This window comes from Scomber japonicus, chromosome 6 (assembly GCF_027409825.1).
Source record: "Scomber japonicus isolate fScoJap1 chromosome 6, fScoJap1.pri, whole genome shotgun sequence".
Taxonomy (NCBI): domain Eukaryota; kingdom Metazoa; phylum Chordata; class Actinopteri; order Scombriformes; family Scombridae; genus Scomber; species Scomber japonicus.
Window position 1 is genome coordinate 14,419,757 of NC_070583.1, and position 21,639 is coordinate 14,441,395.

The window sequence follows — 21,639 nt, forward strand, 5'->3', positions numbered from 1 at the left end:
GCAAAACCTGTTCAAATCAGGCCTCATGTCTGTGATATGTGAAGAAAAGAGGCCAGTGTTAATGTTAAAATGACAATGATATTTGTGGCTTTATATTTAAAATATTTTGACACAAAAACACAACAGAAACTGCAAGGTTAAATGTGTATTGGTGAGAGAAGCATGTTGCCTTTTTTCAGATGTTTATCTCAGTCCCCTCCCTGGTCTGCTCTGCTCTGTGCTCTTTGGACACTCTATTCTGTTTAACTGTGAGTCATCTCCTTACCTGTTTACTGTCGTAGTCTGCTCCATACAGCCCTGTCCTCTCACTAGCCAGAAGATGTTGATAACTGTCACATTGAATCACCAAGCTTCTTCCTTCTATACACACTCCACCTCAGCCACCTCCATTTTGAGTCCAGCAAGGGGTAAAGTGGAACAGTTTACATAGCATCATTGACCTAGTTACCCTCCTTGTTTAAATCCAGTGGCACAGCATGATAGTGCAAGACGCCAGTACGTTCTGCGGGGTTGGATTTTTACTCAAGTTAAATGGGATGCTTATCTCTTTGATTGCTCCATGTACTGCCCGCTGGCTGATTTTGCTTCATACTGGGGCGTTCAGGGACCTGTAAGTGAGCACTTGATGTCATTTGACTGAAGGCAGAATCTGGGACGGTGTTTTGGTGGCATTTTAAATGTGTCTGCTCAAGCATGAAGATGTATCTTCTGATCCATGCCAGCGACTTATTTACTCGAGGTTACTCGAGTTACTTGCTGCAAGCTACTGGTTGAAGACACTGCCTAATGTCACAGAGAGTAGCAACAAATATGCAGCGTGCAGATATGATTACATCCTGTAAATGCAATGATTCATGTAGACAAGACTGTTTATCTCAACTGTAGTTAAAAAAAAGTATTTTATAAGGATAAAAATGCTGTATTATATCACCTCATAAGGTCTATTGCCCAAAATTTAGGCAATACAAAAACATACAAACAGGTGATATGTGTGTGCAAAAACTATCTCTTCATGTAAAACTTTATTAAAAAATCTAATATTTTTAAATCAGCTTTTATTGTACTATCTACAGTGCCGCCTTTCCATTTTTTTTACATCAGGTCTGACAGCCTATAGAATATGCAGTGAAGTTTTGATGGATTATATTATATGCGTGGCGTTCTTTTGAGTTCTTTCGCAAGTGTTCAAAAGAACAAAAATATTGGATCCGTGTTTACTCCAATAAGTATTGTAGCAGGCATGTGCTGTCAAAAGCATGAGCACACGGTCAAAATCACTGCTGCTCCGTGATAAATATTTGATGGTAGATTCTGATGCATGAGCGGATTCACCTCGCGCTGTTATGGAGAGGGTATGTTTATTCTAGGAGCGAGGGTTTGAGGGATGCGTGCACGAGCAAAAATAGAGAGAGAGCGGGACCGCAAAGATACCGACAGGGTTTGACAATGGCAACTTGGTGCAGTTTGACCCAGCCTAGATTCCCGACTCCTTCTCCCGCCCCTCTTTTCTTCTTTTTTTTTTCAATTTTTCATGAAAGAAGACTTGGTCTCAGTGGACACAAAATAACAGCTGCACTGAATTATTAATCTTAGGTTTTTGTTGGGAACGGTAACATCAAGTGCACTTCCCTTCTCTTGCATTGTGCATCAGAATGTGAGGAAGAACAGCCGATACTTGAGATATTTCTCTTACTACAGACACAAAATAACCAGCTCCGGTGTGAAACATGGTGAGAAGCTTAGACTGAAGATATTGCTTGATTATTAAGCTTAATATTGATGAACATCCACAGTTGAAATACGCTGAAATCACTTTGATCACTGCTTGTTTAATAGTCAGGTGTAAATGTGCTTTTTAAGACCAGTAACTTCCATGTGAGAGGAAACTGGCTTAAATCACGGCTGCTGACATCTTTGAATATCCAGTGATTCACATTAGGGTCAAAAATAGATGCATAATTACAGACCAGGGCCTGTCTTAATTAATCAGCTGTGATTGAAAAGTTAATTACAATATGAATTACCTCTCAGAATGAGGACTGCTTAGTAGTCATTTGAAGCGGCCTGTTTTCAATGTGAATGAGCATGACGCAGGCTCACTGGGTCCTAATGTTACCACTAACATACCATTAACCCGTCATGAATTTTAAAATGGATCTCGCAGCACAAGCTTTCAATTGCCCGGCTCCAATCGCCTCCTCGCTGCTTTTGATAAACAATTGACAGAGCTAATAGAGAGATGAAAGAGGCAAAAAAAAGAGAGAGAGAGGAAGTAGACCAGGGAGGGGACGAGTTGAGCTTCCGTTTTGTTGCCAGGATTTTATATGGCGGACCTTTATGTTAATGCATGTGTGTTGGTGTTGCCGCATTCACCTTTGTGTATCAGTGTGCACACATTTATGTCTATGTGTTTCTGTTTTTGTGTCAAGTGGCCATGCTTTTGAAAAAGGCTGGTGTGTGTGTGTTTTTGTGTTTTTATTTCCATCTACCTACCTTTTGTCTCTCATCTTTCATAATATTAGCCAGCGTAATGAGCTGGGTGGCCTTGGTTGTAGAGAAGAGCTTCAATAAAACCAATGCTTGGATATTTAAGGAGCTGCAAACAACATGTCACACAACACTGAGGCTTTGCACTCCTCTTCAAGATTCACAATTTTATCGTGTACAATTAGAGCATAAATTCTGTAGCTATTTGCGTTTGCTTTTTTTAATGTATTAGTCTTGACCCATCAGCTCAGAGCTTTTACTCTGCACCTCGCATGTATGATTGTGTATACTAACCCTACACAGTGAGTTCTTATTGAGTTTCCTTAAGATGTAGAAGCAACATTAGCGTAGAGTCAGTATAATCTCTGTAGCAAATGATACACAGAGCTTTTCATGCATGTGCCAACATTTGCATTCATTTAAATCTTTTGCTGTACTGTAAATGTAAGCATCTTGCAAATTTGGACAACAATACCAATCCAGTCAAAATGGATTATGGGGGAATACTGTAAATTAGATTTTGTGACAAAAGCAAAATCTGGATGTTAAACCATTCATCATAAAATACTTTCATTGTTAGGATTAGCTCAGTAAACTCATTCTGGTATACTGTAGGTTACGTCTATAAAGGGGAAAATGTTTGTCATATTAAATACTGTTTCTTAAATTTGAACATCATTCAAGATAAAATCTCTTATATTTTATTTTTGATGTCTAATTGCTCACTGTTTCTAGTTGTGGCGCCTTCATGTGATTTAAGTATGTTTCTGTCATTTGTGGATTAATTTGTCCGTTGAATTGGTATCTATTTTGATGATCAATTAGGTCTTTTATTTAAGCAAAAAGTGGCAAGCGTAGACATTTTAAGACATCATCAGTGACTCCAAGAATGTGTGATGATTGGTCGATAAATCGGTAATGGAAATTGTAATTTCCTTGAAGCACAGGCAAACACGTGGCTTTCTTGCAATGGGTTTATTTGTCTCCTTCTCTCCAAATCCACTGTGAAAACTACAGACACATACGCACACAGTATAAAGACAAAGTTAGCAAAAATAAAAGCATTTACAGTATGTGGAAAATGCAGTTACACAAATTGATTGCAGCCCTTCACTTTTCATTCAAATGGAAACTGAGTCCCTTCATCCAGTTACTCATCTAGTCTCAATCCAGAAGTCTGACACAACCATAGATGAACCATAGAGGCAGCCAGTATAACACCCCTGGAAAGGGCAAGGAAAGAGGAGAAAGGTGAGGCGAGGTGAGGTAGGACAGAGAGAAGAAAGGAGAGAAAAATGGAATGAAGGTAAATAGTTCTCCTTGGGTGTGGAGAGCTATAGGGTTTCCTCTTCAGAATAAACATGCAGACCTTCCATCATTTCAGGCTGGAGATTAGGATAGAGATGGAGGACAGGAAAGCTTTATTCTGTATTAAGGTGGAAGCTCAGTGCAAGGCTGGTGAAGAGGAACAACCCCATAAGCCTTTCCTGCCTCAAGCATGTGTGTTCGTCTTCCCTCCTCTTAATTGTACTTCAACCGCGACGATTAGCCAATTAATGGATTAGTTGACACCAGGAAATTAATTGTCAGCTATTTTGATGAATTGCGTTTAACCAAAAATACCAAATATTTGCTAGTTTCAACTCCTCAAATTTGATGATTTAATGCTTTTCTTTGTCATACCACAGTAAATGAATATAATTGGGTTGGACAAAATGAGACATTTAGAGGCCTAACCTTTGACTTTGGGAAATAATTAATTTTCTGACTTTTTATGGACAAAATGAAAAAACATACATAACCACGTATTCCTTGTTTTTCTTTTAAGACAATATATACTGTTAGATAATATAAATTATAAAAATTACTATTTGTCACCAGTCAGAAATTCTGCTATACTATTCATTTTGTGGTAGCTAGAACATCACGTTAATGTCTGTTTCTTAAACACCATTTTAGACACTGTTGCAGCATTATGACAATGACAATTTTTTTAAAAATATATTTTTTATGTATCATTGTTAAGAGGTCCTTAACTTTGTTAGGTGTTTCACTTACTTGATAGGCCAAAAACAGACTCTTTCTCCATTGTGTTATAGAAAATTAAAATGACATACAGCCAAGAGAGAAAGGAGCTTTTAATGTTTTTATTGTTTTATTAACATATAATATTTGTTTTACTAATATTGAACATGGCACTTACTATCAATATCAAATAGTGACATTATTTATGTTGCACTTATATTGGGAAAACACACAGAGTGACAGACAAGGCGATCAGTAAGTGCCTCCTCTCTCTCTTCTCTCTCTCTCCCTTCTGTCCTTTTGCTTTGTTTTCTTTTTTTCCCTTTTATTTATCCTTCTTTTCTCTTGTCCATCCTCCACTCCTCTCCTTCCTCCTCCGCTGGCCTTCGCTGTCAGCCTTCTCCCCTCTCCTTCTCATCTCATTGCATAACCTGCTTGGCACAGCGCCCCAGTCAATTTCCTCCTGTGTGGAAAATGTTGTTTTTTTTATATTTGCTTTATGCAAATAAGTCCATCCAATACTCAGGGCATCAGAAAAAAATTGTAGTTACATTTTTTAGTCACATTTATGCCAGCCGCTTCCCAACTGTGCGCTTTGCATTTATGCGATGGAAGAGCCTCTGCACTCTCGCATTCTGCTCACTCCTCTCTCATGGGTTCTTGTGAGTGCTTATAGAGGCTAATTAAACAGTTTGCTTGCTAATAGAATCACAGACTTAACCAGCCACTAGCTCAGTCGTAGGAATGTTAAGGATGTCTTCAAAGAGGCTACTGTAGGTGTTTGGTTTACAGGATCACTGCTCAGCAGGAATTTATCATGCCAGTGATGTGCCACCGCCTCCATTTTTCACTGAGATTGACAGTGAGGGCACTGAGAGGCAGGCGGAGATGGGGCTGTAAATTCAGCATGCCCAAAGTCAGGCCAACCTTGAAAGGAGGGCAAAGCAATAGAAATGAGCTTGTGAGAAATGAAGATGCAAGGAAATGTAGGAGGAGAGGGTAGATTAGAAGAAAGGAAGTGAGAGGAGAGTTGGGGAAACAAGAGAATAAGAAGGAGGAGATCTGTGAGGTAGAGAGGAAGAGAGTGGGCGAGGCTTTTTTCCTGGTAAACAAGGGACTGCGTCACGTTAGCCACAAGATCTTCTTTCTCTTTTCCTCTCCCTTCTCACTTTCCTTCCTCACTCACTGTTCTCTCTCTCCATCTCTCACTCTCTCTTTCTCTCTCTCTCCCTCTCTCATTCTTATTCTCCATCTCTCGCCAGATTTCTGTCTCTACTCCTCACACAAACATGGTTTGTTGATCTTGTTGTTAGGGGGCTGGAAAATGGGTCATGGCTCAAGCAGGAGTGCGTGATCCCTGCGTGTAACCACACAGTAATCGTGAGGAAGACGTAGATGTTATTGTGTACGTATGCACATACACATGTGCAAATATACCATACATGTATGTTTCCTGACTGTGTGTACATGGATGTATTTCGTGCATGCTACTCCACCCATCCTGCAGCGAAACCCTATGAAAACAACACAGCCTATCATTTTTGCCCCCCCTCCCACGCCCTCCTCCCACACAGATCAGCAGTTAGTGAAATGCTGACCCTTGTCTTTCACTGCACCCCCTTTCCCAGTCCACTCACACACAGCTGCCTGAAAGCTGAGGGAGATGGGGTGCTTATTGTTTGTATGGTGTGCGTGTGTGTATGTGTGTATGTGTGTTTGTGTGTGTGTGTGTGTGTGTGTGTGTGTGTGTGTGTGTCTGTAAAGGTGCTTTTCATTTAAATGTATATTCATTGTCTGTGCATGTGAGTGACAGTGTGCAATGTGTGACGCTGTCAAATAGGAAATGTTTGGGGTTGGGGGTGGGGGGGGGCACTCTCCTGAAAAGCAAAGAAAAAAAATCAATAGTTGTGTGCATTAATCACGCTGCTGCCACAGAGAATTATGGGCACATGAGCTGAAGGATGCATTTTGTGCATTTGCAACATATGAGTGCTGTGTGAAGGGGAGTTTGGGGAATTGAAAGAGGACGAGACAAGACCCTTTTAGTAAGAAGCAAGGTTAGACCAGAGATGGTTGAGGGTTGTTTTCTTTACACATTGTGTGTCTCACTGTTGCCTTTTGTAGACAATTAAACCCACTGCCTTTTGTAAAGCTCGCTTCGGGATAGAATACACAGTTTGTTTTGTTTAAAGCTTTGATGCTACAGTTTTTAAAACAGCTGAAATTACATTTTTATTTTCAAGCTTTTATAGTATGTAATGGCTTTAGAATGGTGTTGCACACATTTTTAGTCTTTTTATATTATTTGGTCCCACATCGTCCGTTTGCTATGAAGTTTGCCATTTGGAAAGAAAGAAACCCACTGCTCCTTTGACTTTCTGTTTGAGCTGTTGCTGTTTGAAGTCTCCATCTTAGCTGTGGTGAAGGCTTGAGGATGTGATACATATTTGATAAGGATCGATAGAAGGGTTACTGAGACAGAGATGGAGGGAAATCGATCTTGGACTTGGCTTCCCAAAAGCATCTTAAACCTAAGGTCATCTTTGGAACATCCTTCTAGCTCTGTGGCTGAGGCACTGACTTATAATTTGTGCCAAAATACAATGAACATTTTTATTCCTTCCTTGTTTTCACATTCTCTTCTATAATACATCAGTAGAATAATTCAGAAAAATACCAGAAGAAGGGCCGTTCTCAGCTCTCAAACTTGTTTTATGCTTTATCTAAGGTTTGTGCTTTATATTAAGCCATCCACTGACATCCTAATCACTATGCACATAAAACAATAAAGCAATCTGTTTAGTGATGGGAGACTGAACAGCAGACAACATTCTGGCACGGTGGCTGCGATTCCCAGCTGATACTCCATACGGATAGACAAAATCAACAACTGTTGAAGCGGGCACTCTTCCATCAGTGTTTACTAATAAACAGTAGCAATATGGCAGCCATTAGGCTGTTTAGGCAGGGAATGATTAGGGTGGTGATGGCTGGGTGCGTTGGGAGACTGAACATGCTCTCATCTTTAATAGGCAATTTGGCTTTCTGTGATAGGGATGCCCCTTTGTTTTTTCCGACTTGGATTGAAGACAGAAGCTTAAATAAGCGCTGTGTGCAGGAATCTAGTTTACTGTAATGGCCTAAATTTATTTTATTTACAGTTTGGAGGGGGTGTCTTTGCCTGACACATGCCTATGAAACCCATTCAGACAAAGTGCACATTATTAATACTATTTTCTTTTTAACTAACTAAATGTGAAGTGGAACAGTTTGTTATGGAGACAGCACTTTACCAGAATGAAAGTAGGATTATATAGACAGAGCGGTGCAATTTTAACTTTCATTCTGTAATAATAAGAAGTTAATAAAAATGACTCATTCATAGAAAAGTTATAAATATGGGTGTATAGTTGAGTGAAGCTCAGTTAGTGGAACAGGTCCATCCTGCCAGAGCTTATGGATTACTGTAGAGCAACGCTGCTGAAAATGGACTGGAGCCGGGCCAGAACTAGCCTGGCGTCGGGCCAAGACACAGATTAGTAATAAGCATGGTGTGAGCTAATTACAACTGAAACAAGCAAGTAATTTCTGTTTATAAACTCTCCTGGATGTGGGCTGTTGGATGACCACGGCTGCGTAGGTGCAAACTCCCTGTGTTTGCTGCTTATTCATGTGTATGTGTTATTCTTCTGCGTGTGTCAGTGACAGGTGGCGTGTTTCATGTAGGAACCTTCCCCATATGCTCCCAGCTGAAGCGCTGGGGGAAATGGAGACAAACTGGTGCGCTCAATCACATCCCATAATGCAACAGTGTCTGATCCCATCTTAAAAGTGACTGATTAGAGGAAAAAAGGCACTTAATAACTCAAATCACTCTGCTGACTTAATAGGGATTTTTTTCTCTCTTTCTCGTCTTCCATCCAATCAAGGATTAATACATGGTCTTATTCTGCTCACAGGGTGGTAAATCTGGAAAAATACAGTAAATCACGTTGAGCCTCTTTAAACTTTCACACAAAGCCTTGGTGGTTGTGGCCCCATGCTGGGCATCTCTAACACTGATTAGACATGATCATGGCTTTAGAGCACCTGCTAGACACCAATCAGAAGGAGAGAGCTCATTTAGTATTTTTTAAGCACAGAACACAAATGTGTCTCAGAGCATACTATCTGACATGTGTGGAATAAAACTTATTATATTACCTACATATTTTGGAAGCAATAGATGCAGAAACGTCTATAATAATTCAAAGTGAATCCAATGATAAAATGTTTAAAGCTTTGAAAATGAGTATTTTTATTGTAAAACATTTGATTCATTTAATATGTGTAGTGTTTAAGATGTGATTCTTTATATCAAGCATGTTTTTTCTTTATCAATTAATCTATCATTGTTATTTTCTTGATTAATGAACAGTCCAAAGATACTTTATTCAGTGTCATATATGACAGAGAAAACCAGCAATGCATCATATACTGTATAAGAAGCTGGAACCAGAAAAAGTTGGGCATTAAAAAGCAGAAGGGAAAGAAAAAAAAAATGTTTTCTAATTTTTTGAGCTCATCAGAAGATTCAGTGAACAAACACGGGACATCATATTCTGTGATGTTAGGTTTGCAGATGTCTATTGGGCTTTTTAATGAATGCCACCATTATTGTACATGACAGTAGATTATACCTGACTACATTATTATTCAAGTGTGCTTGCTATGTGTCCATGTTAATGCTCAAATTCCTTGCAAACCATAAGGCTGGACAATGTGATTGAAATCCATATCATGTTTTCCTGATATTGATAATAACATGATAAATGTACTTAAAATATGAAATATGAAATTTCTGCACAGTTTTTCTGCATGATATCAGTTGCCGTTGACTTCACCTGTGATTTCAACAAATCGTTCTCCAGATTGACTCCCTCAGTAGCAAATGACCAGCTGACTTCACTGCAAGGTGACCCTCTATCTTTTCCTTGATGTATGAGGCATCAAGCATCATTATTTTTCTTCAAGGCTCGTTTTCTCTCCTCTTGCCTCTTTTCTGGCATGTGCCTTGAGAACTCACTCAGACACACACACACACACACACACACACACACACACACACACACACTGAGTACACTTGCAGCCTGTCTTTGACCTCACCTTGCCATTGTACAGCCAACGACAAAGATCCAAACAACACCGAAACTCCCTGCAGGCTGCTGCTAAGTGGCTGTGGTGAAAATAAGGGGGCTGGGTGGGCGACAAGCAGTCAGTGTCTGCCATAACCTTAGATGATCAGAGCTGTGTGTTTGTGTGTGTGTGTGCGTGTGTCTGCGCATGCGTGTGTTTAAGGGCAGCCCAAGCTATGAATATGTTTAAAGCATTTATGATTATCTTATTATGATGTTATTACAGTGAACCCATAATTTAAAAATATGTCCCTCACCTTGTCTTAAATGTAAGAGGATGCGTCAGGCAGAACCATTAAAGGTGGAATGATGTAGATCTCATTGCCTTCTTTGTGCTGTGAGTGTGGCCAGTCAAACTGTCATTTGCGGCAGTGACGTCACGAGGTGACAACCATGAGCAGAGTGGCCTTTTGACAGACGCAGCCTGCAATCTTCACATCAGCGTAGGAGTTGAGCCAGCCAATCAGAGTCGAGCGCCCATCGCTGCACACGCTTATCACCTGCATACAGCTGCTGCTGCCCCTCCGAGGGAGTGAGAGAAGAGGATGGAGAGAAAGGAAAGAAAGAGCAAGAATGAATGGTGCGCCTGAGAGAGAGGATGATTTGTGTTGTGTCGTAGCACATTCATGCCCGCATCTTTCTTTTATTTCACAGGTTTTGCGTTTTGGAGACATATTTTTCTGGTTACTGTAATCCACATTTGTCATTTTAGGGGAATGAATAGAAAAATCATTGTGTTTGTTGTGATTAGTGCTGCATCAGCCCAGCAATAGTTAAAATGTGATTCAGAGTGGAAACGTACTTTGTAGCCCTTGTGAAATGAGACGGGAGCGAGAGAGAGAGAGGGAGAGATAAGCTCAATCTGAATTGATTTTCCTGTTACTTTCTGCTGTACTTGAGTTTCCATAGCAACGTGGCCAGGTTCCCTCGGCCTCCTAGGGCAAGTGTAATTGTTGTCTATTTCTCCCAGCCAAACTCTCCATTCCTCTCTCTTTCTCTCCTGTCTGTTTTCTCTCAACAATGGAAAATGGTGTAGATGAGATTCTTCTTGGACTTTTTTTTGTCCAGTTTCACAAACTACAGCCACATCTAACTGTATAGGAAAAGGCCATTTATATTTACTAATGTGAAGTTTATGTTTGTCCAACCATATGGCTGAAAAATGTGGCTTGATTAAAATTTAAACTTTAGGGCTGCAACTAACATTGCATCATTTTCATAATCAATTAATCTATTATTTTTTCAATAATCATTCATTCTTAAGAATAGAAAAAAAAGTCAGAAAGCCGTGTGAAGTATTATAAAAAAGCCCAGAGCCCAAAGTGAAAAATGTAAATATAGCTCTCTTAACCAGCATCTAAAACTCAAAGATATTCAGTTAACTGTTATTTAAGAAAATGTCTTTGCTTGAATTTTGCTTTACTAATTATTAATTACCAAAATAGCTGCCAAATTATTTTCTGTTGACTAATCAGTTAAGCTCTGAATAGGCTCAATCAAAAGGTAAATGTATTTGATTACACAGTTGAATTTGTGGGTTTCTATTGTTTTATGAGTCTGTTGATTTATCTACAGTGGTAGTTATTGCATTACAGTGTTGGCCTTATGCTAGAAAAGTATTTGCACTGATGAAATAAAATGCTGCTGTTGGCCCTGGCTGATTATCACAGCACAAGATTTGCTGAATCACATGAAACTGTCACACTCTCACACACCGCACATATTGGCTCAGCACAAACCAAACCTAAATAAGGAAATGTGCAGAATAATGAGGAACAATATTCGGTTCAGGATTTGTGAAACGCTCTTGTGACTTCACACCCGCTTCCCCCACATGATGTTTTCAGCAGTCACATATCAGATCACGGATAATGATACAGCAGAAATCAGATTTACTTTTAATAAAACTGTATTGCAGAAGTTTGGAGACAATCAATGAAACCGCTGTGCTGCGGCTTTTGCAGAGATGTGATCATAAGCACAAACTTTTGAGGGGAAGAAGAAGATTTTGAATGTGGCTGAAAAAGAGACAGGAATAGAGATGAGAAGGAGGCTAGAATAATCCTAAATTGAGTTTGACACACATACAAAGATGTCTGGTGGACCCCTTTTTATCCGAATTAGATATTACCAGCTCTCTCCCTGACTCCAATGATACACTGCTATGCGCATAACAAGGCATTCACAGCTGCTTGGAGCCTAATGGCTCAAAGAGGCCTTGCCTGCTCAGCAAGAAGGGATGGAATGCATCTTGGGTATGTGATTGGGACTGCTGATCTAGAAACATTTACATTATGGCTTTCAGGTCATTACAGAAGAAAAATGGTCAAAAAGGTCCAGGTGAGAGAGCCTAGATCAGCACTATGACCCTGAGTAATGTACAGTGAATAAGAAACACTGAGCTGAGGAAGACAGAAAAAAAGTTTAACCCTAAAATCTTGACGCCTACTCATCAAAATATACTTGTTGATATCAATTGTAAAACAAATATGGCAACATTTCTTTCTGCTGTTGTACATGTGGTGCATCGTTGTGTTTCCAGCTGTCAGTTAGCTGCCTAAAATGTAAAATGTAAATGTATTCTGTGCTGTATTTCAAGTACGCTCCTGTATCTGTGATAGCCTTGGACCTGTCCCACTCTGCTCTGTGTTTTCTTGCTCCAGATCAATGCTAATTAATACACATCTCCCTCAGGGACAGCAGGGAGGCCACGCAGAGAATCAGAAATTACCGTCATAGCTGAAGCCCGATCTGGACGCTACATGGGAGGGAAACCTTCAGAAATATTTGCACACTGGAAGTAGTTGGAGACTCACCTTGTGTGTCTCCCACAGCACCACAGTCATAAACTAAAGCTCACTCATGGATGCTTGGTGGATGATGAGCCCCTGTTCAGTGGCATTCTTTCAATTATAATTAGTTTGTTAGGTGTCTTACAATGTACTTTAATGCAAATCAAGTTAAACCTATTCTTATAACATGCAACACCTGAATGCAGAGGTAAGAAAGGATACACAGTTGACCTCGCCTCTTCATTCAGGATGATACAGATGGGTGAGCCTTTACATAGACTACAGTATAAGTGTGAGACCTGCTGGTATTGTGCTTGTTTCGTTTACTCCCCTGTTCTATTTCTCTTGCTGCTCTTTCCTACTCCATCTCCCTCTGAAACGCGCTGTTAAAACAAGTAAGAAAAAATGAAATTGGGCGACATGTTTTTGTGCATGCCTGGCGGACAGATAGGCGCTGCATAACTAGCAGTTTCCTCTGAAGTAGGGAGAAATCTATTTGCTTGTAGAAGCTGCTTGCATAATCCTTTAGTTACACTTGCCAGCTGTGAGCAAAGATACAGCGCTGTGGGATTTGGCATGAATATCATTGGGAGGACAAAGAAATGAAACTGATAAGTGTTTGTGCACAGGGTCCTTTGCATAATCCAGGATAACCCATAATCTGAGTTCTTTAAAATCATGCCCAGATAGATGTAGTGAGAAACCATTAATAAGAGCATACTGTTTGGAAATTTTGTTTGTCCAAAAATAACTGGAGCATCTGAGCTCCTTTGAAATCAGGGATCAGATTTTTTGATTTTCTACTTACATACATACAGTACAGTCTGACCTTGTTTTGGTTTGTACCCATATGAAAGGATTTTATTCTTACAGAAACACACCTCACCTCTCTCCCTCTCTCCTGCATACCCTTCTTTCCTTCTCTCTCAGTCAACAGTGTGCACAGCAATAAAGAATAAAAACACATCACTCAACAGCTTTCAATACATCTGTCCTTTCCCTCCCCGCACCTCTCAGTGTGTTTGTTTGCTCAGCCTCCTCTGTCCTGGCGCCTGCATTTTATTCCCTCTCTCAATGTGTTATCAGATGGTAATAGACAGCTGCTGAAAGCTAGCATGAAATACCAGCATGCTACATGCTACATGTGTGGACCTTTTGTTGTATGCTATAGAGGACTATGAGGTATTCATTAAAACATACTTTCGTATTTTTGCATGTTTTGCTCTTTGCTGGCATGGTTGTGCAAATAATTAGATCCACCAATTTGCTTTATAGCTCAGTAGAATGATATATAAGGAACGTATCAGGAAATAAGGAATTGAATCTGAAAAAGGTTATTTGTAATTGCTATTCATCTAACTAAGTTTGAAGACTTCTTAAGTATGATACAAAATACCTGTTCTTTGTATATGTTTAAAAACAAATTAAAAGTATAGATTTAAAGGATATTTTTCTTATTTAAAAAAAATCCACCTTCGTGTTAGAGAAACACTCTGTACCTTCTGACTTCCCTACCCTGACAGTAGCTCCCAGAACCAAAATTATTTGTTCCTAGTGAGGATCTGAAATTTAAAAAAGGCCTAATATGCTGTTTATTAAAAAAAAAGGCTGATTAATATCTTAAAACAGCTGGGCATCGTAGTTTTTTTGTTTTTGTTTCTTTTAAATACGGTGTGTGGGACTCACACAAGTGAACTACCATATCCATGTTTATTGCAAGTCAGATGTGTTTTTGACAAAAGTGGAGGTCTATGACACAGAAGAATAAGATATATTAGGCTTTGGCTCCATAGACAATACTGCTTAGTGGAAGTAGTTCAATGTTTTGGTCTTTTCATGGGATTTGTTGACAATTAGAAAAATGTCCTTAAAGTCAAACAGTGTTGCTTTGAAACCTTCTTAGCCCAGAAACTTGCTACTGTGTCCAGATCAAAACATTTCTAAAGTCCTGATGTTTTGGCTCTAAAAGGATCCACACATGCAGATGGACTCAGTTTTTTCTTGATTTTTGCAACATGGCCGCCATGGTTGTCTTTGTCCTGTGTTTACCGCATACTCATTCCCACATAACATTAACATTTCATTATGCAGGGGAAACAATAGAAATGTACAAAAAAAGGGGGGAAGTCTATGCATCAGGAGGCCTAAAATATTGATGCGATTGTGAGGTAAATGGCTCCAAAATCTGAGTGAGAGGGTGAAAATGGGAGTTATGAGGAGAGTGAGCAAGGCGAAGAGGGGAAGACATCACTTGTAAAGCTGGGCTCTGAGGGGCTTGGGTGCATAATCAATGAAGTGAAGTGTGTGTTGTATCTGTGGTGTCGAGTCAGCTTCACAGAAGCCAATCCTATTTTTACAGGGAAGTTTGGTCTGTTGCTATGCTCTTTGAGAAGGTCTCCTGCAGCTTGAAAAAGTCAAGAAGCATCCACTCAGGGGTCGTATCACACCTCCAGAGTGGACAGAAGAGAAAAGAGCAGTTGAAATGAAGGGAGCTGCTTCTGCTAGGTGACAGATTCAATTGATTATTGATGATTTGATCCATTAGACACTCAAAGGAACGTGTTGACACCAGCAGAAATAGACTCTGCACATATTCATTTCTTTTTAAGCAGAGGTGTGAATGCGGTGAGACACATATTGTCTGGCAAAAGAAGAGGTGCATATGATGAGAGGGTTTAAGTATTTATTATGTGTTTCATTATTTACAGTTTAATTATTGATTTCCCAAACTAAAATAAGTAATGTACACTTCTGTAAACTACTATTCAGTAAACATATAAAAAGACAATATAATGAAAGTACAACAAAATATGAAGTGATTTGATCAGAAACCTTAACACTGGACTGTTGCTGCGATGGGTGTTTTTAAGCTTTGTCTTAAAGGAAAATAATGTGTCTGTGTTATGTAGTGGTAAACACGGAGATAAATTCATGCTTACATGAACAAAGTTACTGTACAGACAAGATAATCGTTCCCAAACAAGTCAATCAGATTGTCTGCAGGGTGTGTTTTTTATGTTGTCTCGTCCAGATGTCGTCTATTAGACGTCAGATTAGGAAGAGTGGTGTTGGATTAGCCAATCCGGAGCCAGAATCATCTTAGATTAGATTATAGTATATGGACATCTGGGTCGCTGCAATGGCTCTGCTCAAGCAAAATAACATTAAGTCAGTGTTAAACAGCTAGACAGTACACAGACTGTAATCAGCAGCCAGGCAGAAAGAAGGATGACAGCATTAGGACATAGATGGACATTTTACAACTTCCCAATTACAGTATGCAACAGACTGTACAACAAAAGCAGCGGTACTCCTAACTGTCTGTATAAAGTCAAAATTACAAGGCAAAATAGGAGTTGTGTGTGTCATGTCACTGTACAAAGCATGTGTATGTGTGTGTGTGTGTGTGTGTGTGTGTGTGTGTGTTTGTGTGTAAAGAAGGTGATCAGGCCTCCAGTGCAGACAGCTCTGTCTGCTAATAATAATGGTTATTTTCTCCTCCTCTCCCTCTCCCTCTCTTTGCTCAGCGTTTGTGCCCAGGCCTCCTGGCAGATAGATGTGCAGAGATTACACCTTTTAATTGGTGCCAGCGGCTGTGGGCCAGTGTAGTTCAATGTGGTTTAGTGCTGTGTAGACTGTTTTTTATGTAGTGTGGATTTGTAATAACAATGATGATGACTTTATAATGGTATGTCTGCAGTACAGTTAAATGTGGTAAAGCAACAATGAACACGTGTGGTGGTGTAGACTAAGTAGAAAAAGCACATTGTACTCAATAGTATGTTCCCATTAAATCTGACTATTGATGCACCAACCATTTTGAAATGTTTGTTCATCATGATGACTGCTGCCTAATTGTTCATTTCTTTTGCAAAATAAATAAGCTGCACCAGTAAGCCAGAACAACCTATTTAACTTATGAAAATATTAGTGCGGATAGGAAGAAGCAACAAATGAAAAGGTACAATATTGTCCAGTAATCCACTTTTTTGGGGATTTAGTCAGTTAAAGGCCCTGAAAATGATTTTTTTTCTCAAGTTCTCAGTATTAGCAATGGGTTTCTGCACAGTTATGTATTTTTTCACATGCTATTTCTGTATTTGTGCTCAGTTGAAGATAGGTGATATGACATATAATCACAATTTAGAAATGTTTGAATCAAAATATAGTGACAATTGTGGGGTTGTATTTATATTTTGCCAGCACAGTTTATTGAATATTTAACACAAAGGTACCAAACTGACACTTTTTTCAATATCTTTAGAAACCTTGATAAACATTATTATGTTTTAATACAAAAAAAACTTTTCACCCCTGTAAATAAAAGAAACCAAATTTCCTAAATGTTTGAAGGGACCTATTATGCTTTTCCTTATTTTCAGTCATATAATGTTTTTAAAAAGCCAATAATGAGGTAAATTTATATAGATGTCCCTCAGTCTCTGTGAGTAAAAAGCACTGGCTTCAAACTGCCCTGAATGCTTTGTTTCTAATGTTTTTTTCTACTTTCGACCCAAGTCAACATCAGCTCGTGACAGATTTTTTCATAAGGTCATCTGCTTTATGCACAAGTGCAATGCTCCACTCTGCTAGCATTGTGGTGGATTTTCATTGTTTTGGGTATAGTCACGCTGAGCCATGACTCGAGTTGAGCTGGCACGCTGTGAATGTTTTTCCATTACACAGCAGAGCAAAGTAAAATAAGTTGTTTACGTGTTGGAGGTGTGCTGGTTGTCTGCAGCTCTTCATCAAAATACATCATCACTGTGGCTGTTTCTGCTTGGACTATTCCTCCCTGCATTATTTCTAACTGATCCGCTGAACAAAGAGCTTCAAATAATTCAATATGTTGTTATTTCAATTGTTTTTTAGCATCACTAACAAAGCTCTGATAATTCAGTGAAGAACATATTTCCCTTCCGGTAAATGCATCGCAATACAAGTCTTCCATTATTTTGTCATTTAAAAGTGTTTAATATGAAGCAATAAAGCAGGAAGTTTTTGGTTTGTATCAACGGTAACTTCACATGACTTTGATACAGCAGCCCTTCATCAAGCTTCCAGAAAGCTGGCCAATCAGAACAGAGTAGGCTCATTGGGAGGAGGGCCTTAGAGAGACAACAGCTGCCTGTTAAAAGACAGAGGCTGAACTAAGGAGCACCATTTACAGTATTGTCATTATAAGATAAATACATTTTTTGAACTGGGAATCATGTGAAGCTACACTAGTGGAGTTCAAGAATATAAATATAGTGTTGGAAATGAGCTCAGTGCTGGAGACACATTTCGGTTAGTACCAGAATGTATTGAGGTTTGATTCACAGCCCAAAATAACACAAACATACCAAATATAAACTTAATTGTGTTTCTATTCGGGGTGTGTGTGTTATTAACTAAAAATGTGTCAAATTTTGTGTACGCTCTGTGTGTGTGTTTTTTTTAGCTTCAGAAGTAGTATACTTTGCATATGAAAGAATCAAGCTGAACAAATACCTGACACAACCCATATGATGAATGATGTTGTTAATGTGTGACATTATTGGAGGTGACAGTGTGATGTGGTCTCTGGATGATGATGCAGTGGGGGCAGCTAAGGGAAAGCATCTCTATCTCAGCTGTTTGCATCAGTGCCTTTTCTGTCTCTCCGACAGTCTGTAGAGAGTGAAAGAAAATGATCTGAAAATGAAATATGACGTGTCATTTTTTTGTATTTGCTGCACATTTTGCAAAGGGTCCCGTGATGCCCGTCTGCAGGAAAATGACGCCTACACACACACACACACACACACACAGAGAGGGAGAGAGAGAGAGAGAGCGAGAGAGATCTGCACACAGTGTGTCTGCTGTTTGTCATTTGTGCATACAGTATGTGTGTGACAGTGCGCTTCTCCCCGTGAAAGTATATCTATACGAATGTGTGATTCTAGTTCCATTTGTCACCCTTTTTCCTGGGGTGTGTGTGTGTGTCATGTCTGATTAAAGTTAACCCCTGTGAGGCGGCTGGTGCACCCCTCCTCTGTATTCCCCATCCCCCCTCTATTTCTCCTTACTCGCTCTCTTCACTCCTCCACCCTTCTATCACTCCATCCCTGTTCTCCTTCCTCCTGGCACTCTGACAGCACAGGAGAATATGCTCCCTCAAGGTCCCACCCTCCCTCTCTGGCTCCCGCGGGTGGCGTTTCCTTGGAAACAGTGTCAGAGTTGACTGGGTGGGTGCAGATAGATGGCTGCCCTTTATCGGACTACACCACTGGTCCATTAAAAGCAACCAGACTGGGCCTGTATGCACACTCACACCCCTCTGTTCTCACCCCAAATGGACCATTCCACCTGACACGCGTGAATATTAGCTTAACCCAGGCTGAGTGTGTGTGTGTATACTCTATGTGTGTGTGTGTGTGTGTGTGTGTATATATATGTGTGTGTGTGTGTGTGTGTGTGTGTGTGTGTGTGTGTGTGTGTGTGTGCACTCTTTTTTCTGTGTGTACTTTGAATGTTTGTGTTTATTACTGCTTATGCACAATGTGTGTGAGTGTATGTGTGACTGATCAGCAATATCTCTCACAGAACTGGACGTATTTGGGGAGAAATACTGTGCAAGTGTCTTCCTTCCTCTGTGTCCTTGGGAGAGAAACAAAATGGAGACTGGTCTTTTCGCTGCTTTGTCTCCCTCCTCTTAAAATGATGGAGCAAAGAAAGCCAGATCCCTCTACAGCAAGTTCCAGTGAGAATTAATTAGATCTATCATTTTAAACAATGGTATTACACTCCCAGATATATGATTACAGAGATTGGCTGTTAAATAATTTAAATGCAAACAGTTGCATTTGGTGTTGAGGCCACACATCAGCAGGGAGCAACATGAACAAGCCAAACCTGATGCACTAGTTTCCTAATTTAAAGAGAGGCTGTTGCAAACACCTCATTGCTGGATGTGGCTATAATTGCTTGCAATATTAAAGCAATCTACTATACAATAGATATTGAAGAATGCATATTATATATGCTCATTTGAGTGTGAACACAGTGTTATATTATATGATTTAACACAATCTGACGACTAAACACATCAAGAGATGGTATATTTCAGTATGGTATATTTAGGTTCATGGCATGGCACCACAAGTAGTGAGTAATAAAAATGAAACTTTTCATTTTCAGTTGTGACGGATAAAACTGTATTTTAGATGTGATAACAATAGTTGTATCATTACTGGAAAACATAGTTTGATGTCAACTTCACAAGCTTTTCTAGATGTAAACCTATAATGAGTCTCTTATCTGCCAAAATGTGTATAAAGGCTTGTCAGTAAAAAACTGGAAAAAAAGAAAGAACAAAAAGAACAAAACATTCATGTTTCCCATCTGGTGCTTGTTCTTCCATTAGCGTTATTGTTTTGTCAGAAATTACCCAAATTAATCACCCAACAGTGGGAACAAGGTCAGTGTGGAGTCAACATGATGGTATTTATTATATTGCTTTTTCGCATATTATATTCCCTACTATTATTATATTGTTGCATTTTGTGTGGGTGGCTTTTTCTAAATTGAAAGTTAATGTTCTCAGGTTGCAGGTTCTCTCAGATAAGACTTTTTTTATAGTTATGTTTTGTTTGATTTTTTACAGAAGTTTCAGGTCCATAGTTTGACCCAAAATAGTGACAAGAGAATGGCAGCGTACTCAACTTGAGAATTTTAGCAATTTTTTAAAGCAATCTTTTTTTCTGTATTTGTTTAAACTACATTTTGTATGATTTTGGGGTATCTGACTGATTCCATCTTTACTGTATATTGTCCTTCATCCTGCGTAGAACTCTTCTACAGTCAAGTATTTTTTGATAACAGTGGGAAAAAATGCTTAGAATAATATTGTGCTTAAGCATTTAATTACCAAATTCATAAACACATCCTATTTGGTGCAAATTAATAACAAAACCTTTTAAATTAAAATACTGTACTATTTTTCAGTTCACACTGTAAAGTATCTGTTACTAGAAAATATATTAACATTGACATTTTATTTTGCCTTAATAGCTATTCTATCAAATGTTTATAATTATTATAATAATTGTTAGCCAGACACAGACCTTGACTGGTGAGTAAACTTAGCAGACAGTCTAGAGCCACATTTCTACCAAACATTTCAGATAGAGAGGAACTAATCTCAGGGACAAAATTTGTAACTTTAAAGTCCCTGTTGTGCAGTCCTGTTTGTGTTCCCGCCACATCTGAGGCATCAGGTACATCATGCAACTTAGCATTTACAGATGCAGTGTTAATACATGAGGAAAATACAACATTTGTTTTGTCCTGTTCATTGTTTTTACTGCTGCATGAGTTGGATATATGAATGAAAAGGAAAGGAGGAAAATGAACATATGTCCCAACAGTATGACATCTGTTGAGTATTTGATGGTCATTTACTTCTTTCATTTATTTATTGCTTTAGAACATAACCAGCATAAAACAATTAGAATAAGAAAATGTTTCATTTCTCTCACACACCTCTTTTTTCTCTCTACCATCTATCCCTGTTTTCATTCACTCTTTTGCTTGCTTGACCACCACTGCTCTGTCTCTGTCTCGCACTCATGCTCTCACCTCAATGGTGCTATCTCTTTTTGTCTCTCACTCATTTTTAAAATGAGTTAAGAAGTTGACAACAAAGCCTTACTTTACTTTTAACGTTAACGAAGGAAGTGAGATGTCCTCCCCTTGTCCTAAACTAGTCCTTCATCAATACAAGACCACTTCCTTTTATGAATGAAGTGGCACACAAGTTGAAGCAGTCATGCTATGTGTGTTATAAATCAAAGACAGTCATCCCTGCAAACCCTGCCTTCTTCCTGTACTTTTGGAAAGTACTAATCTCCTGAGTAGGAACTTTTTGGAGGGTAAAACAATCTCCCTGGAACTTAATTTGGCCCGGGGTCCCTCTGGTGGAAACACAAGTAGAGGAATTGAGTTCTAGGAAATCTCCTGTTGTCGAAATGCAGCTTTTGTGCAGTAGTCCCAAGTAAACATCTGTACCTGGACATGTGTGTGTTTATGTTAGTCATGTGTGGTTAACTTCACAATGACTGTAATAGTTTTATTATCCACAGAAAACATCTACATTTGAATATGTTTGTTTGTTGTTTGATACTATCATATATCAGAAA

At 39.1% G+C, this 21,639-nt stretch overlaps 1 protein-coding gene across 7 annotated transcripts in view; it reads left to right on the forward strand.

Annotated features, from left to right (window-relative positions):
- dscamb (Down syndrome cell adhesion molecule b) overlaps window positions 1-21,639 on the forward strand; it is a 132,517-nt gene that overhangs the window by 31,934 nt on the left and 78,944 nt on the right. The window lies entirely within an intron of this gene.